Genomic DNA, 16,219 nt, shown 5'->3' with positions numbered 1-16,219 from the left:
AATTTCTATTTTAAAATTGACATACGAGCTCTCGTGGGACAGGTTTTCTGTGAACTATTATGAATTCCAAGACCAATGCAAGTTTTAATAAAAGAATGTGAAAGGCTTCCATTTCCTTATTTTTCTACCGCTCCAAAATGAAATAAGTATAGATTTAGAATTTCACTGGTTGAGTATCTTCTGAGTATTCATTTTTCCGGAGAAATTTTAGCAGTGGCTACATGAAATCTTGCCATGGTTAATTTCATGGCATTCAAAAGAAGACAGATTTTCATCAATGCTTTTTCCCTCCTAAAGTATGCTCTTACAGAGCATTCTTTTTAAATAGCCAAGTTTTTTCTCAGCATTAAACATTGTTTTCATTAAAACTCTACTTTTTCAAAAACTAATGGCGAACATTTTAGATACAATTTAAATGTCATTTGTATGTGTAATTGTCAGTAAGGTCTATGGAATATAAAGAATTATGGAATTTGGGGGATATACCAGAACTTAGAAACTCATTCAGTTCTGTGATTACCAACCTTTCCACCTTCCTTCACCAATGTTCATTGAGTACCTCCTGCATGCCAGATACCATGTGCAGTCACTTCTGAATTATCCTTTTCCTTCCTTCGACAACACAGGGTCATTAGTTATCTGAACGCTGAGCCTTGGTGGAGGGTACGAACCAAGTGCATTAAATAAACTATCATATATATGTGTGGGATGCATTCTAGGCTTTTACTGTAATAAAAATGACTCCTGGAAACCCAATTACATTCTTGGAACCCCACCTGAAACCAGGCAACAACCCATAAATCTATCATTTTTCAGATGAGGAAGGTAAGTCAGGGAAGGGAAGTTGCTTGTCTAAAGATAGATACCACACTAGGAAAGGAGTAGGATTTTATGGAGGCATAGATGAGATGTCAGTGTCAAATAAATGCAAATATCCTTCCCTTTTTAAAAAAAGTCTTGTTATCAGTATAAAAATATTCTAAATACATCCTCTCAAATTTAAATTGGTTAACTTCCTTTGGTATAACATTTAGGGATGTGGGATTTGCTGTAAACATGATTCCCCTGGCCAGGGCGTACAACCTGATCTTGTAGACTTGTGAAAGGGTATTACTCCTGGCAAATGTGCTTCCCCAAATAAGGACAACTAGAAGTCACAGCCAAGGAATGCTTGGGGCCACTAGAAGCTGGACGAATCAAAGGGGGATTTTCCCCTAGGGCTTTCAGAGGGAGCACGGTCCTGGATACCTTGATTTTGGGCTTCTGGCCTCTAAAACTGAGAGGAAAAAAAAATCTGTTGTTTTAGATGCCACATTTTTGGCAATTCATTATGGCAGGGAGTTTTCCCTTCTTTTTAGGGACTCTGGAGAGTTCATTATGAAATCTTTATACAGATATATGAGCAGAAGCAGGCAAGACCAGAATTTTATTAGCTTTGACTATTCACAAACAGTGGTTAGCATTAGAAGAGGCATAAATCTCTTATTTATTTTTCTATGAGAGGCCCTCATATAACTCAGCTCTTTAATAAACAGGTCGAGATCCTCTGCAAATTAAGTGAAACACTGACAAACTGATGTGAAGACAGTGTCTGCCATGTTTTATCCTCGAGTACCTGTCTGCACGTGTTGCTTTCCCAGCACTGAATACTGTTCCTGCGTGCTTCCTCTTTGTGCCTGTTAACCCCTGTCCCTTGGGACCCTCCTGGACCAATGTTCTCTCACGTGCTCCCCTGGTCCCTTTCTCCAGATTGTGACAGGCATGCTCCCTGGGTGCTTTACTATCTTGGTCTGACACTGCCATCTTCCCCGCTTATACTGTGAAATCTTTCAAAGCTGGGCGTGTGACCTTTGATTCTTGACCACAAGGACCTGGCACATAGCAGGTGCTCAGTAAAACTGGCAGGTTACATAATGATCTCACGAGATTGTAGGGTTATTGATATCAGATTTTATGTTCCATGCACCTCCACCCATAGGGTGTTATATCCATTTGGGATGGGGGAGTGGGTGGTAATTCCCTTTGAATTTGTGGGCTGTATTTGATAGAGTAGGAGACACTCAAATGTCCCATGGATGGAAAGGTGGATGTTCTGGAGCAATGGAGAGAAGCCTGCTCTGATCACAGTGGGGAACGCGAAACGGGGGCGTGCCCACAAGAAGAGCCGCCTTCATGCTTCAGTTTAGGGTGGTGGTCAGGGACTGCAAGACCATTGGTCTACCCAGTGGCCTGCCCTGAAACCATCCCCTGGGAGCTTGTTTTGAACATACAATCTTGTCTTCCACCCTGAACTGGGGTCACATCTCCGCCCTGGTGGTGAGACCCTGCTTGTTTATCCAGCTCCTTGAGTAATTATACATTCAGCAACACTGACCAGCTGTGGCCTAAGCGGTCTACACGGTACCGTTTCCCAACTTGGTGTTATTTGAAAACTACCTTTATGACTTTTTTAATAGGTGTTTATCACCTATATTTACTTAAATTATTTTTCTTAATTTATCTTAAATTTCCCTCTAACTCAATACACACATCTTGCTTACATTTAAGAAGGAAAATGTATTTCCGTATTATAAATAGAAGGTCAGTATCACTTGCCATAAATGTTTTAAAAATAAATCGAAGGAAAACAAAACACCATTAAATTCCAGCCAGACAATAGTGTCTGTTGATGTTCCTGAGCCAGAGATGTGTTGCTTTGTGAAAAAAGGCGGATAACTAATAGCTGGGGAGGTTTAAGGCACATTATACCAGAGGGACTTTGTCCTAATTAGAAGGCTTGACAGGGAACTGACAAGAGAGTAGCTTGTCCCCCCCTTGACCTTATGCTGTGTCTCAGGATGCCTAAGGACATCTCGTGTCTGGCCAGCTGGGGTGTCTGGCCATTTGGGGAGCACTGATGAGTGTTGGGTCCTGAGACTGAAGACCTGAGTTCCTTCAGCGAAAGTTCCAGAGTGACTCCGCAAGCCACTGTCTAGAGGTGACAGGGCCTGAATCATCCAGTGACCCAGGACTGCTTTCACAGCCCATTCCTTGGGTGTGAGTCCAAAAGCCGGGTGAGGCAGTGTCAGGATTGAGGCATGTGCAGATAACACCTGAAACAACTAGAGCTGCTTGGGGGCTTGGTGCCCCTCACTGAGAGATAGGAAGCCGGGAAGTGCGGGCACACGTGGGGGGCGAAAAGGGACAGGGCTTTGGGGACTGGCCAGCAGTTCAGATTGCAAGGACTCCAGGTCTGAGGTGACCAGGGTGAGGCGAAGTCCCAGCCTGGAGCCTGGCCTCTGCCTGCTGCCAGAGGGATGAGCTTGGCAGGTGTCTGTGTCCCACCCCCACCCCAACCCCCACCCGGGAGAATGGTGTGAGGAGAACCGCACGCAGCGTCTCTGCTGCCTGTGTGAGATGACCTGCGTGGGAAGCACTTTGTAAACTGTAAAGTGCCCGGCAACTGGGAGACACCGATGCAAGGTTGCCATTTACCACACAGGCACTCACACACCCAGGTTGCTACAGAAAACTCTCCAAGAGACGTGCACAGTCGGGTTCTGGGGCAGGAAATTCCTACAAAGGTGGTGACGATGTGGCCCAGAGACCCCATTGTGGTGAACACCCCCAGGTGCTGGCACTGTCCTTCGGCTAAATCCTTCTTCACTCCCCTCTCCCTCCCTTTCTCAAAGTCAGCATTCAGAGAACTTGCCTCCACTCGGTCTTTGGCTGTCTTGCTGTGGGTGTGGGACTGGATTTTCAAGAGGAGAGCTTCTCCCCATGTGGCTCTGATTTACACTGATACTGTCAAGTTGCAAAACATAAATTGCATTATTTCCACAGAAAATTGATGTGACAATTTCTTTGCTCCCCACCCAGCCCTTCTCATGAAAAGTAATCTTCAGGATATGCTGGAAAAGTTAGCAGGGTTACAGTGTGTGCCAGCATGTGGCCCCTGCTCTTTTTTAGTCATTTCACGTTTTCCATTTTTTTCGTGGGAACGAAGGCGAGTATTGAAATATTTACAAGAATGTCACTGGCCAGCCAGTGGCGCATGTCATCTGCTGTCTAACAGACTGAAGCTGTGTCTACATGCTATCACACAGTTGGAAGAAAAGTGAAAAAGAAACAGCCTACAAATACGTAGCTTTTTGACACTGAAGACAAAATGTATTTCAATAATTTTCTGTTTTTATCTGGAAATTTGTCTTATGGGGAAAACCACTTAAAAGAACAAGCCAGCAAACCTGAGGGTGCTTGCATCCAGGAAGTCCATTGTATGGACTTTTCCTACTTTTATTTTAGATAGCAGAAGTGAACATAGCAGTATATGCATTGTTATAGATTTGAGGTTCAAATGGTTTTCCTACATGGAAGAAATATTCAGAATTATGGAGGACTTTTAAAGTTTATTAAAAGGTAATTTACCACCCTTGATAATTTTATTCTTAAGTTGGAGCTTAGAGGATCGCTTCCTATTCATATAAAGAATTGCGTAAATATTTGGCTTGTAGTTGATATATTTGGATCCTTGTTCCTTATTTTACAACAATTGCATACTAAAACAGGCATCTCAGGCAGCGCCCCCTTCATAAACTTAGCTTTCTTTAACATATTTTAAAAGCAAATAATTTTGGTATTGTGGTCTGTTGCAGACATCATTTGTAGTTTAGCCAGGATATTATTTGAGAACTGCAAAGCTCTCTAGGTATTACATCCGTATATAAACCATGTGTTAGAAAGATATAAATTCAGTTTTGAAATATTTGTTAGACTGCTTTCAGCTTTCAATCTGTGCCAAACATGTGCTTTGGTGACAGATGGAGGCATGTGGGCCCCTGAATGAAACACTTTATTGTGTATAGACTTTGTCTTCCAGCAGTTGGGTTGGAGAAGCTGGGAGATTAAGAGGATTCGATTGCTAAGAGATGTGTTCTCCAGTGGGTATAAAATCCTTTTTTTCTTTCAAAATATGTCACTAGGTTATTTAGTCTCAAATTCCATGCCATAGAAAACATTCTCATACACTCTGAATTGATCTAGAATAACGAAGGCATTCTTGTGCTAACTTCAAATTTTGAAACTAGAACATCTTCCCAGGAATTTATTGAAATATTTTGGCTTTCTGGGTCTGTGAACTGTTCAAGGAAGCCTGGGTCTAGAGTTGCCAGATAAAACAGAGGACTCCCAGTTAAGTCTGAATTTCAGATGAACAATTTTTTTTTTAGTGTAAGTATGTCTCCAATATTGCATAGGACATACTTATACTAAAAAATTATTCATTGTTTATCTGAAATTCAGATTGAATTGAAAGTCCTATATTTTTGTGTTTGTTTTTTGGTGCTGGCTGGTAAAGGGATCTGAACCCTTAACTTGGTGTTTTAGCAAAACCGTTCTCTCCCAACTGAGCTGACCAGCGAGCCCTAAATATTACAGCTTGTTTTTGTTTTTGTTTTGGTGGCTGGCCAGTATGCAGAAGTCCTATATTTTTATTTGCTAAATCTGGCAACTCCACATGGATCCTAATTTATTGGTCCCTCTCCTAAGCAGTGACTGTCAAAGAAAATTCTCAGTGATGAAGGCTTTGTGAGTTTGCAAGTCCACGTGGCATAGAGGTGGAGGAAATCCCAGTCTCGCCCTCCCATAGAATGTTCTATCAGAACAAAGGGCAGGGCCGAGCCCGTGGCGCACTTGGTAGAGTGCTGCGCTGGGAGCGCGGCAACGCTCCCGCTGCGGGTTCGGATCCTATATAAGAATGACTGGTGCACTCACTAGCTGAGTGCCGGTCACGAAAAAACAACAACAACAAAAAAAATAAATAAATAAAAAATAAAAACAAAATACTTTAGAACAAAGGGCAAAAGCAGACATAGATCACATCTACTGTACTTCTGATTGGACTCAGTTCAATGCTTTTTTTCTCCCCATATACATCCATTTCTTCACATTTCTTCTTGCTGTTTGTTTCCACATTGTGTAGGCAGAGGCGGGATAAGGGGATACGTGAAAGGGTGTCCTTAGGCCACATCTCTCTGCATCTGAGAAGCCTTCCTCTCCCTCCCCCATCCCCACACACGGGAATGCCCAAATCCTACCTGTTCAAAGCCTGGTATAATTGACACTGCCTTTTGTGAAGTCTTCCTGGACAGTCTCACCTGCAGTCAGGTTTTCTAGCCCGACTCTAATCCGTTTGAAAGGTGCTTACCCATTTGATCTTCTTTACTAGACTTTATGCTCCCTGAAGGCAGAATTCAGTCTAATTAAAAAAAAAAAAAATCACAACTGTGAGTGGCTTGGCAGGAAATTGACACTCAAGAAAGGTTTCTTTTCTTTCTTTTCTCCGTTATGATAACTTCTAATTGAGTGCTGCCATGTACTGGGTGCTAAGATGAAGGCTTTCCTCAAGTCATTACCTTTAATTTTCTCAACTACTCCGGGGGTTAAGCACTATGTACTCCATGGTACCCATTAGAAAGGCAGAGCTCGGCACTGTCCCTGACTCACACGGATACCTGAAGTGCTGTTGACCGTGAGCCCACACCACCTGCACCCCACGTCACAGCAGAAGGGAAATCACCACTGGATGTTGGCTCCGAGCTTCCACTCTTGGACGAGGATTTAGGTTGACCCAGCAGTTTTATTTTGGAAATAAACCTGCTTAATATTCTTAACACATAAACTTTCACATAAATAAATTATTAAAAATATACCAATTAAAAATGGCAAAATAGAGCAAATAATTCCCAAATTAAGAAATAAAAATAACTGGTAAAAAATAATTTAAAAGTTCAACTTAAGTGATAAAGAAATACACATTAAAACAACAAAGAAATAGGGTGGGTTTTTCCCAAATAAATGGTCAAATATTATTTATAGGGCTTTCTTTTAATAATGGTTGGCTACTGAGCTGTCAACCTGCCGGTGCATGGGCATTGCCGAATGAAGGGAAAACAGTCAGATTTCGGATCCAGCGAAGAGGAGGAAAGAGCGTTGCCCCCGTCCCCACCCCCCGCCCCCAGCATCCTCATCTAAAACATTTTGCTTTATGTGTGAATGAAAGGAGGCCATGGAAAGCTGTCCCTCCTCTTGTTGACTGAGCTGTGCTATGCCATGCGATCAGAAGCCAAAAGAAGAAAAGACGGAGCAAGCCCCTGGTATTGCCAACAGCCCTCTCACAATGCCCGGGATTTGGATGACATATCAGTGCTGATTTTACAGAGAATTGAAAATCCATGTAGAACACCTAATTCATCATTAGTGTGGATTTTAAACCAAGACAATGACACTCAGCCTACAAATGCTCCTGCTCTGATGAGATACCTGTTGGCCGGTACAGGATTGGGCTAGTTCTCTTGTCTGTGGGAGTAGATCAGAATAAAGCTGGGTATTGTTGAGAGGAAATTGTTTAAAAGTTCCTAAGCCGAACAGTTTTCTTTACTTTTTTTTTTTTGTGTGCCTTTTTTGATGTAAGATGAAGCAAGAATTTAAAGACAGTTAAGCACACTCTTTAGTTTCAGAAACTGAGAACAAAAGAATTTCTAATAAAAATTATTAAAAATGTTCCTAGGCCAATCTATATGCCTAATAAATATCTGTCAAATTGAATGAATAGATTTAAAACTTCCCTGAAGTCAGGAGTCTAATTCCATGTTGTAATGCTTTTGGTTATCCTATTTGACTATTTAAATTAGAATTTCCCATTTGGGTCTGCCAAATCCAATGACCAAAGTGAATAGCTAGAAAATGAAAGGTTGTAAAAATTATTTCAGCACTACCTCCAGATAGCCACACTTCACCCTTGCTCATCAGGATGTAGGCAGGTGGGGCATCAGGCAAAGGACATGCCCCTGCTGTTGCCTTTTGGAATTCTGAATATATTTTTCCATCAACAACACCTGGGGTTTTAGGTCTATAAACTATTATCAGAGTTAGAACTCAGAATACATTTTTCTTATAAAATGAAGTGTTAAACAGTGGTGTGCGAGTCAGCTACCTTAGAGTCAATAAGCATTGTAGAGCTAGCCTTCAGGAACTCACCAGGCCTATAGAAAATGCATTTCCAGTTCAAATAAGCAGCCTGTGCTCACTAGCTTTTGGTACACAGCCATGTCCTTGCTGGGGTTCAGCTCTCCCTTGGCTAGCATGGCAGGGATACACTCTTGAGTAGAGAAGGAAATATCAGGCAACCACGATGACAATTTCCATCATGGTCCCTTAGTTCTGTGTTCTGATCTTAATATGACTTCTCAAGGAAGCTTTCCTGCTGGGTAGATAATAAGCAAAATGTTTTAGATGAGGACTTTGGTTGACTTGGCAGTTCTTCCTCATTAAAAATAAGTAAATTGGAATTCTGCCTTATAAATGAAACTCACGCAGGTTTAGTTCTGTGCATCAACCTGCATGGGACCAGACATTGCTGGGTAAGCTAAAAATCAATCACCTGTCAGAACTTCCAAGATGAGAATTGAGCCCTGGGCCCCCCACCCCATGTCCTCATGAGCACAAGGCCCTGAAAACTTTTCATTTGTTTGAGAATAATTCATTGAGCAAATACTTGTCCATGCATGAAGATATGACAGTGAATTTGACAGGCAAAGGCCCCTGCCTCTTGGTATTTCCATTTTTTATTTGAGAGCAGGGTAGTGGTGACAGACAAAGGGGTAAATAAATAAAACAAGCTGAATACTAAGTGCTATGAAAGGCACAGAATAGGCCGATGGCCTGGGAGGGAGGGCGCTTAAGTAGCGTGGCCTCTTGGAGGGATGGCATTTGAGCTGAGACTAGAATAATAAGGTTTGGGGGCATGTGAAGGTTTCAGGGTAGAGTCTTCTAATCAAAGGGAACGGTGAATGCAAAGGACATGAGGTAGGACATAGGTGGGAATATTAAGGGGTCAGAAGGATGGTCAGTGTGGTCACAGTAGAGTGAGCAAGATGGCATCATCGGGAAGTGAGTTTCCAGAACTTACAGGACTGGGGAAGTCAGGTGTTTCCTGGTCAGAGTGATTGTTGATTTTATCATGTGGTACGATCCTAGAACTTAGCTGTATGAGTTGGCTTCTTGGCTTTGTGATTTGTGTGACCCCCAAGCAAGTTGCTTATCTTCTCTGTGTCTCAGTTTCATCGTCTGTTAAGTAGAGATAAATATCATAGGGTTGTTGTCAGCCTTAAACCAGTTAAACTTATAAGTGACCAGGAAGGGGCTTGCTAGCATAGCAGCTGCTCACTTAGTGTCCGCCACTGTGATCAGTACGTTTTTAATGGTGATGTCATCTATACTCAGCACTGCATTTCTGCCCTATGAACAGCTCTCATTTATCCATTCTTCTCCAGGCTTCATACCATTCATTCTCAGGCAGAAAATGTGTTTCCAATAGAGGTCAGATTTACCCTGCTTAAAAACCCTAGAATGGCTTTCCACTGGATGCAAATAAAATCCAGTCTCTGCCTCGGAAGGCCGGCTGTGGTCTGGGCCTTGTCAACCGCCTGGACTTCCGCTCCCACCTCCCTGCAGCCCATGGCTCCCTCTGCTTTGTCCACACTGACCATCTTTCTGTTCCTAGAGCCCATGAAGCTCTCCACTGCCTTAGGGCATTTACATTCATAGTCTCTTGATGAAAAGCCCTGCCCTAGATCTTTGCTGTCATCAAATGTCCCTCTCCTTCAAGATGGGAAGAGAGAGAGTCTGCAGATAATGAGGCTGTGTAGAAGTACTCAGTTGAGAAGCAAAAGGGTTTGTAGAAAACAAGAGAGAACAGAAACAAAGTACAAAACAACCCAGTTAGAGTGGTTGACTATGGGCGATAACAAGAGAACTTTGTCAGAGAAGTCACCCAGTCATGTGGCTTAAGGAGTGGTGAGTGGTGGTGGCACTGACAAGGCATGAATGATAGAAAATGTTTTGGTTTTGGGCTGGGGGATGGAGATTAAAAAAAACCCTTGATTTTTAAACATGTTGAATTTGAGATGGTGATGCTGATGAGATGTATTAGTTCATTTTTGTTGCTTATAACAAAATACCTAAAACTGGGTGATTTATAAGAAAACGAAATTATTTCTTACAGTTTCTGAGCTGGGAAGTCCAAAGTCTATCTGGTGGTGGTGACAGTGACTCAGGGGTGTCACATTGCAAGATGGTGGAAGCAGAGAGAACAGAGAAAGACAGACTCTTCTCTTTTAAAGCCCTCAGAACCACACCCTTGACCGCCATTTGTAATCCATTCACTACTGCACAGTCCTACAGTCCAGTCACCTCTTTAAGGCTCCACCTTTCAATTATCATAAAGGGGGCCAAGTTTCTAACATAAAACTTGGGGAACACAATTCAAGCCTCAGTGAGTTTTGGGGGAACATAATTCAATCCACTACACGAGCCGAGACATTGAAATTAACATGTCCAGGAGATATTATAATATAGGTTGTACTCGGGTGAAATGGCCAGATGGGAAAATATTGACTGGAGCAATATCAAACAATGGCTGCTTCCCTTACACCAGGCTGGGTTCTGTTCCATCATAAAATATTGATTTGGGCAGCCCTTATTGGGGTACAACAAGGGTAGAGAGGAAAGATGGCCAAGAGCTGAGACTTGGGGGATGTTCAAGTGGAGAAGGCAAGACCTGGTCAGAGAAATGGAAGAAAACCAGGATCATCAAGAGCTGCTGAAGTTAAGTGGGTGTGTATTTTGGCAGAAGGTGGTCAGCCATGCCAAATGCTGCAGCAAGGATTTTAGGGAGTGCCCTTAGACAAAGCTGGGGCTTTCGAGTTGAAGCAGAATGACTTCTTTTATTTTGTTTAATTACACTTAATAGGTTTACAAGGCTGAATAAAGTAAACTAGGTTCCATTCTTTTCCTTTTGCTGTTAATGTCCAAAAATTGTTCCTGGGGTATAAATTTTAATAATTAGTTCTATTTTCCCCACCAGATCATTTCTTGCAAAGTAGACTTTGAAGAATTCTGACCACCACCAGCACTCCTGCCTAAAAGTGTTGCAATTGAGCAGCATGTCTTTGTCCCTACAAAGGACAAAGTGAACGAACGTATTTGAAGTGCAGCGGGCTCGGGTTTTGCAATTAATTCTGCCTTTTATTATTGGTCAACTTTGAGAAAAACTGCTACAACTTTAGTTTCATAATTTGTAAAACGGGATTTGTATTAGCTTTCTCCAGCCAGCAAAGGGACATAAAAATATAAATTAATGTTGTAAATGATTTTGCTCCCCACAGATGGGAGGAACTATAAGCATAAAAAATTGTATTTATGTGTAATAGAAACAACTTGTGCTTAGGGTATGAATCCATTTGAATCATTTATGGGAAGCTATAACTAGCTTTCTTTGAATTTCAAAATGACATATAAAACATCTTTTCAAAATTGTAATTGTTCCATAGTTCTTGATTGCTTTTATTTCCAAATGGGCTCTGTCTTCTAGCTTGCCCTAGGCTGTATGTTCGTGGTGCCAGGAAAACTCTTGGTTTCTAGTCATGAGTCCAAATGATTGATTTTTTTTTAAGTTTATTTTTTCCACCATAAAAGTAATATGTGCTGATTATAGAAAAATCAGAAATACATACCAACATAAAAAAGAAAAACATAATGAATTCATAGCCCCAACACTCAAAGAAAACCAGCAAGAGCATTTTGGTGTATTTCTTTCCGAAGACTGATTTTTTTAAAAAACGAAATTAAGTGATGTCCACGTACATTTTTGCATCCATAGTCTCACTTGGTCCTCTTGCCAGCCCTCCACAGTGAATGGTGGTCCATGCCCGTGAGTCACTCATAGAGGATTGGAGTAACAAGGAGATGCGGGTAACTTGCCCAAGACGATACATAGCATGTGGTGGGTGTAGAGATTGTCTCCTGGCTCAACGTACTATGGCCGCTTCCCCTACAACAGCCTGCATCTTGATCATTTAGCCTGCTAGTGTATGTGGCTGTGATCTTAGGCTCTGAGAGAATCTGGGTTCTGTTTCATCAGTCAACGTGTTGATGTGACAGTCACATGGTGTCACCTTCCCAAACCAATCAGCAGATCTCCCTTTCTCCTGTCTACTATTCCAGAGCCTTGAAGCCAATAATGAAAATATTTCTAAGCTTTTACCTCAACTCATTTCTAAGTTCTCTAGAGTATGCTGGGGTACTTAGAAGGGCCTTTTCAATGCTTAAGGATCAACTATGTCCACATACCTCTGCCTAAAAACATTCTAGGAAACCCTATCAGGGAACTACTGTGTGCTTTTAGCTTGACTGAAGTTACTGCATCTTTTCTCTCATCTGAACAAACAGCAGTGTCAGAAGAGAGGTGAATGGCAAACACTCCAGTTTGCTCCTATTTAGAGCCCCCAGTGGTAGCTGGTCAGCTCTGAGCCTTTTTATACCGAACTGCTCCAGAATGGCAGAATGGCATGAATCTTGCAAGATTCAGATTAAATTTTTAAAATTATCATTAATAGACTTTATTTTTTAGAGCAGTTTTAGATTTATACAAAAATTGAGAAGACAGTTCAGATGGTTCTCAGATGGTACAGATGGTTCCAAGGTACCCCATGTCCTATTTCTCCTGTTATTAACATCTTACGTTAATATTGTACATTTGTTACGATTAATGAACTGATATTGACATAATATTTTTAAATTAAGTTTATACTTTACTTATGCTTCCTTAGTTTTTACCAACATGCTTTTTCTGTTCCTCATTCTCATCCAAGATATCATGTCACATTTAGTTGTCAGGTCTCCTTAGGCTGCTCTTAGCCGTGTGTATCTCAGACTGTCCTTGTTTTTGACAACATGGACAGTTTTGAGGAGAACTGCTCTGGCATGTTTCAGGATGCACCTCTACCTCTTTAGGGATTTTCCTCATGATTAGGTTGGGGTTATGGGTTTTAAGGAGGAAGATAACAGATGTAAAGTGTCATTCTCTTCACATGTCAAGGGTACGTCAAATCTAGGTGACTTTATCACTGTTGATTTTGACCTTGATCTTCTGGCTGAAGTAGAGTTTGTCAGATTTCTTCACTGTGAAATTATTCTTTTCAGATTAATATTTGCCATTGGTTCTTTTGAGGATCCTTGAGTATGTTATTTTAAAATTGCATCACTAATTTCCACTTAGGGAGTGTGCAGATAAGAGGAAAGAATGATGTCATTATTTGGTTAAGGGGCTAATAAAAATGCGTAATGAGTTTCTGAGACCTTGTCCCCAATTTCTTTTGAAGCTCATCGTGGTTGACTCAAGTTTTTTTTCCCCCCACTAGATTTTCAAAAGAATATTTATTTTAATTCCACTTTGGGCACCTCAGATTGATTCTCCCCTCCTAAGTCATGTAGGTATTGATAATGATTTCTCTTTAAAGCCAGGACTCCAGGTGTGATGTTTAAGTTTTCTCTCGACTAATGACCTCATCAGAGTTTATTTCCCCAATGGCCCATTGGGTGGCTTAGTCGGATACCCACTAGCACCTAAACCCTAGCATTTTCTTTTTCTTTTTCTTTTTGGTCTTTTTCGTGACCGGCACTCAGCCAGTCAGTGCACCGGCCATTCCTATATAGGATCCGAACCCGCGGCGGGAGCGTCGCCATGCTCCAAGCGCCGCACTCTCCCGAGTGCACCACGGGCTCGGCCCAACCCTAGCATTTTCTAGTTATAAGCATATAGTTGTGATTTTCACATCAGCAGCGTGGTTTGGTTATATTGAAGTCCAGAAACTTGGATTCTGATATCCTAGACTGGTTTTGTGCATTAAGGTTTTTGAAAGCCTTTATTGTACTGACTTCTTTGAGCTTCCTTAACCCAATGAGAATCACAAGGGGAGAGACTGTGGTTTCTGTTTTACAGAAGGTAGAACTTCAGAGGCAGACTTTGACAAAGGGCAATAAACCAAAGAGGAGCCAGGATCAGAGCTAGTTCTTATGGCTGTGAAATATTCCCTGTTCCCTGCAGGCATCTCAGCACTGGCCCATCAGTCTCCTCCAGTGAATTGAAGCCCTTAGGTGCGGGCCTCAGGGCCGTGTGGCCTTGGTGTTCCTTGATACTAGCCAAAGGAGTGTTGGCCCGAGCATGGATGAGGCAGGACTTATGCAGGCAGCCAGTCTCTGGGTGACTCATGTGGGGGGATCTGGAGTTGCTTTTGGGAGGGTCTTATTTGCTGGCTTTTCCATGACTTTAAAAGCCACCACTGCAAAGATTCTTGCCTGAGAAACTGGGCCTGTCACTTTCCTCCTGACCAGCCTTAATCAGTTGTGAAGATGACAAATGCAAACAGGGAGACGAGCAAAGTAGGCACATACGTCCCATGAGAAAGCAGAGCTGATCATCACAGAAGATAATTGTATCAGAAGCCAAAATATCTAATATGCTTTCCACTAGGAGGCTGAAGCAAACTGGCCGTTTTATCAAAACTGCAAGCACTGTCTGTCGGGTTACCCAACAGCAAAAAAGCTGGAAGTCCCTCCCCAGTATTAGCTGTCCACATTTCTTATTTAGAAATAAGAGTATTTTTGCCCAAATATGTATCATGAAAAACAATGTATGTGAACTGTGTATTTTCTAAGGTCATATTTTTTTCCTGGGTTCTCGGGCTTGAGTGTAAGCTCCATTCAAGACCTGTTTTTATAGCTTATCAACAAGATCACTCCATAAAATACATACTGATATCTCACAGCTGTGCATAATTTATTCGATCTATTCATGCAGCACAAATAAAATTTTTATTTGCATCATCTAAAAGAAATACCAGTGTGTAAATACAGAAGCAACGCTCATATGAAACAGTCTTCTGACTGCAGATTCTGCTGCAGGGATATTGGGTAACCAATTAAAGAGCTGAGAGATGGCTTCCCTGTCCACACACACAGACGATAAATACCGTTCCCAGCAGATAGTGCAGAGACTCAATTTCTCAAAAAGGTTGCACAACGTTCTACAAGCACTGCTCCAGTCCGCCTTTATTCACCCTGGAATATTTAGAAATAAAGTCTCTTAGGGAAAAACACTTTAGCCCAAAAGGGCTTCTTTTGGATTAAGATGACAGAATATGTAGGTGAAAAGGGAAATATTCAGTGGCTGGAATATTTTGCCTTCAGGAAAAAATATCAAGTTGGAAGACCCACTGAGGCATCTCGAGCTTCCCCAGAGTCAAGGTGCAGGGCGGCTGCGTCTCCTGGTTCCCTCACTGGTGGGCGTGCGTGTTCACTATTGGTTCCACCAGGAGACCCAGACTTTCTGGTGCCATCTTTCTCCAGAGACATATAGGTTTTCAAGCAAGTTCTACTACATGCAAAGACTTTTCTTCTAAGCATCTGAGGCCTGGGTGAAAATCTTCCACGTCTTTTAGTACTGTGGCTGGGATACCCATGGAAACCATCCTGTCTTCCCTATTTCTGCAGTGGGATGGTGGGTGATATGGGACTCCAATTTTAGAACTCTTCCTCTGCCCAATTTAATAAGCCCTTGGACAATTGGATTCATGATTAACTCTTCAATTAAACAATTCACTTGTGTTGGAAACTTAACTCAGAACTGGCAGCAGTAGCCTATAATTGAACTAGTTTATGTGGAGGAAATTTTAAAATGCTTGCGATCATTTTCTTGACAGTTTTACCTGACTTTTCAAAGATTACAGTGATGGTTATGGTCATTCTAGGCATGTGGTGTGGCTTTTGGTGGTTGAGGGTAAAGTTCAGAGGGATTCAGTTTTCACTCCATAATTGCTGTTATTTCCAGGTTGCCTTAATTCGATTCAAGTACCATGCCGGCGCTCCTTAGGAAATCAGTTCAGTTCATTGCTCTCTGTAGACTGGCTCTGCAGAATCTGTGTAACTGGATCAGAACTCACTTTGTGTCTGTACATTCTAATGTGTGAATCCCACGGGATCCTCAGCAAGAGACCCTGGTCTTGGTAGAGCTTTGAGATGCTGATGTGGTCTTTGGAATCGTGTGCTACCGCCCTTGAGCTCACCGCACTCGGCCACCTTTTACGGAAGGGGAAACAGCTTGCTGTCCTCGCCCACGTGTGCTGCCCGGGCTCCATGTGGAGCTGGCTGGTTCTCACCTCCAGGGCTCAGCCTGTGTGCTTCTCACCCCCCATAAAAAAAGGGACTTTCCTGGCTTATCTTTTAAGAGTACTGTTCCCTGCCTGTCCACTGTCACCCTGTTTTTCTTATTAACTTTTTATTTTGAAACACCATTACATTTACAGGAGAGCTTTAAAGTAGTTCTTTTGTTTCCTAGCACGTG

Source organism: Cynocephalus volans, chromosome 7 (assembly GCF_027409185.1).
Source record: "Cynocephalus volans isolate mCynVol1 chromosome 7, mCynVol1.pri, whole genome shotgun sequence".
Taxonomy (NCBI): Eukaryota; Metazoa; Chordata; class Mammalia; order Dermoptera; family Cynocephalidae; genus Cynocephalus; species Cynocephalus volans.
The sequence above is the reverse complement of the archived record's forward strand: the minus strand, read 5'-3'. Positions refer to the sequence as shown.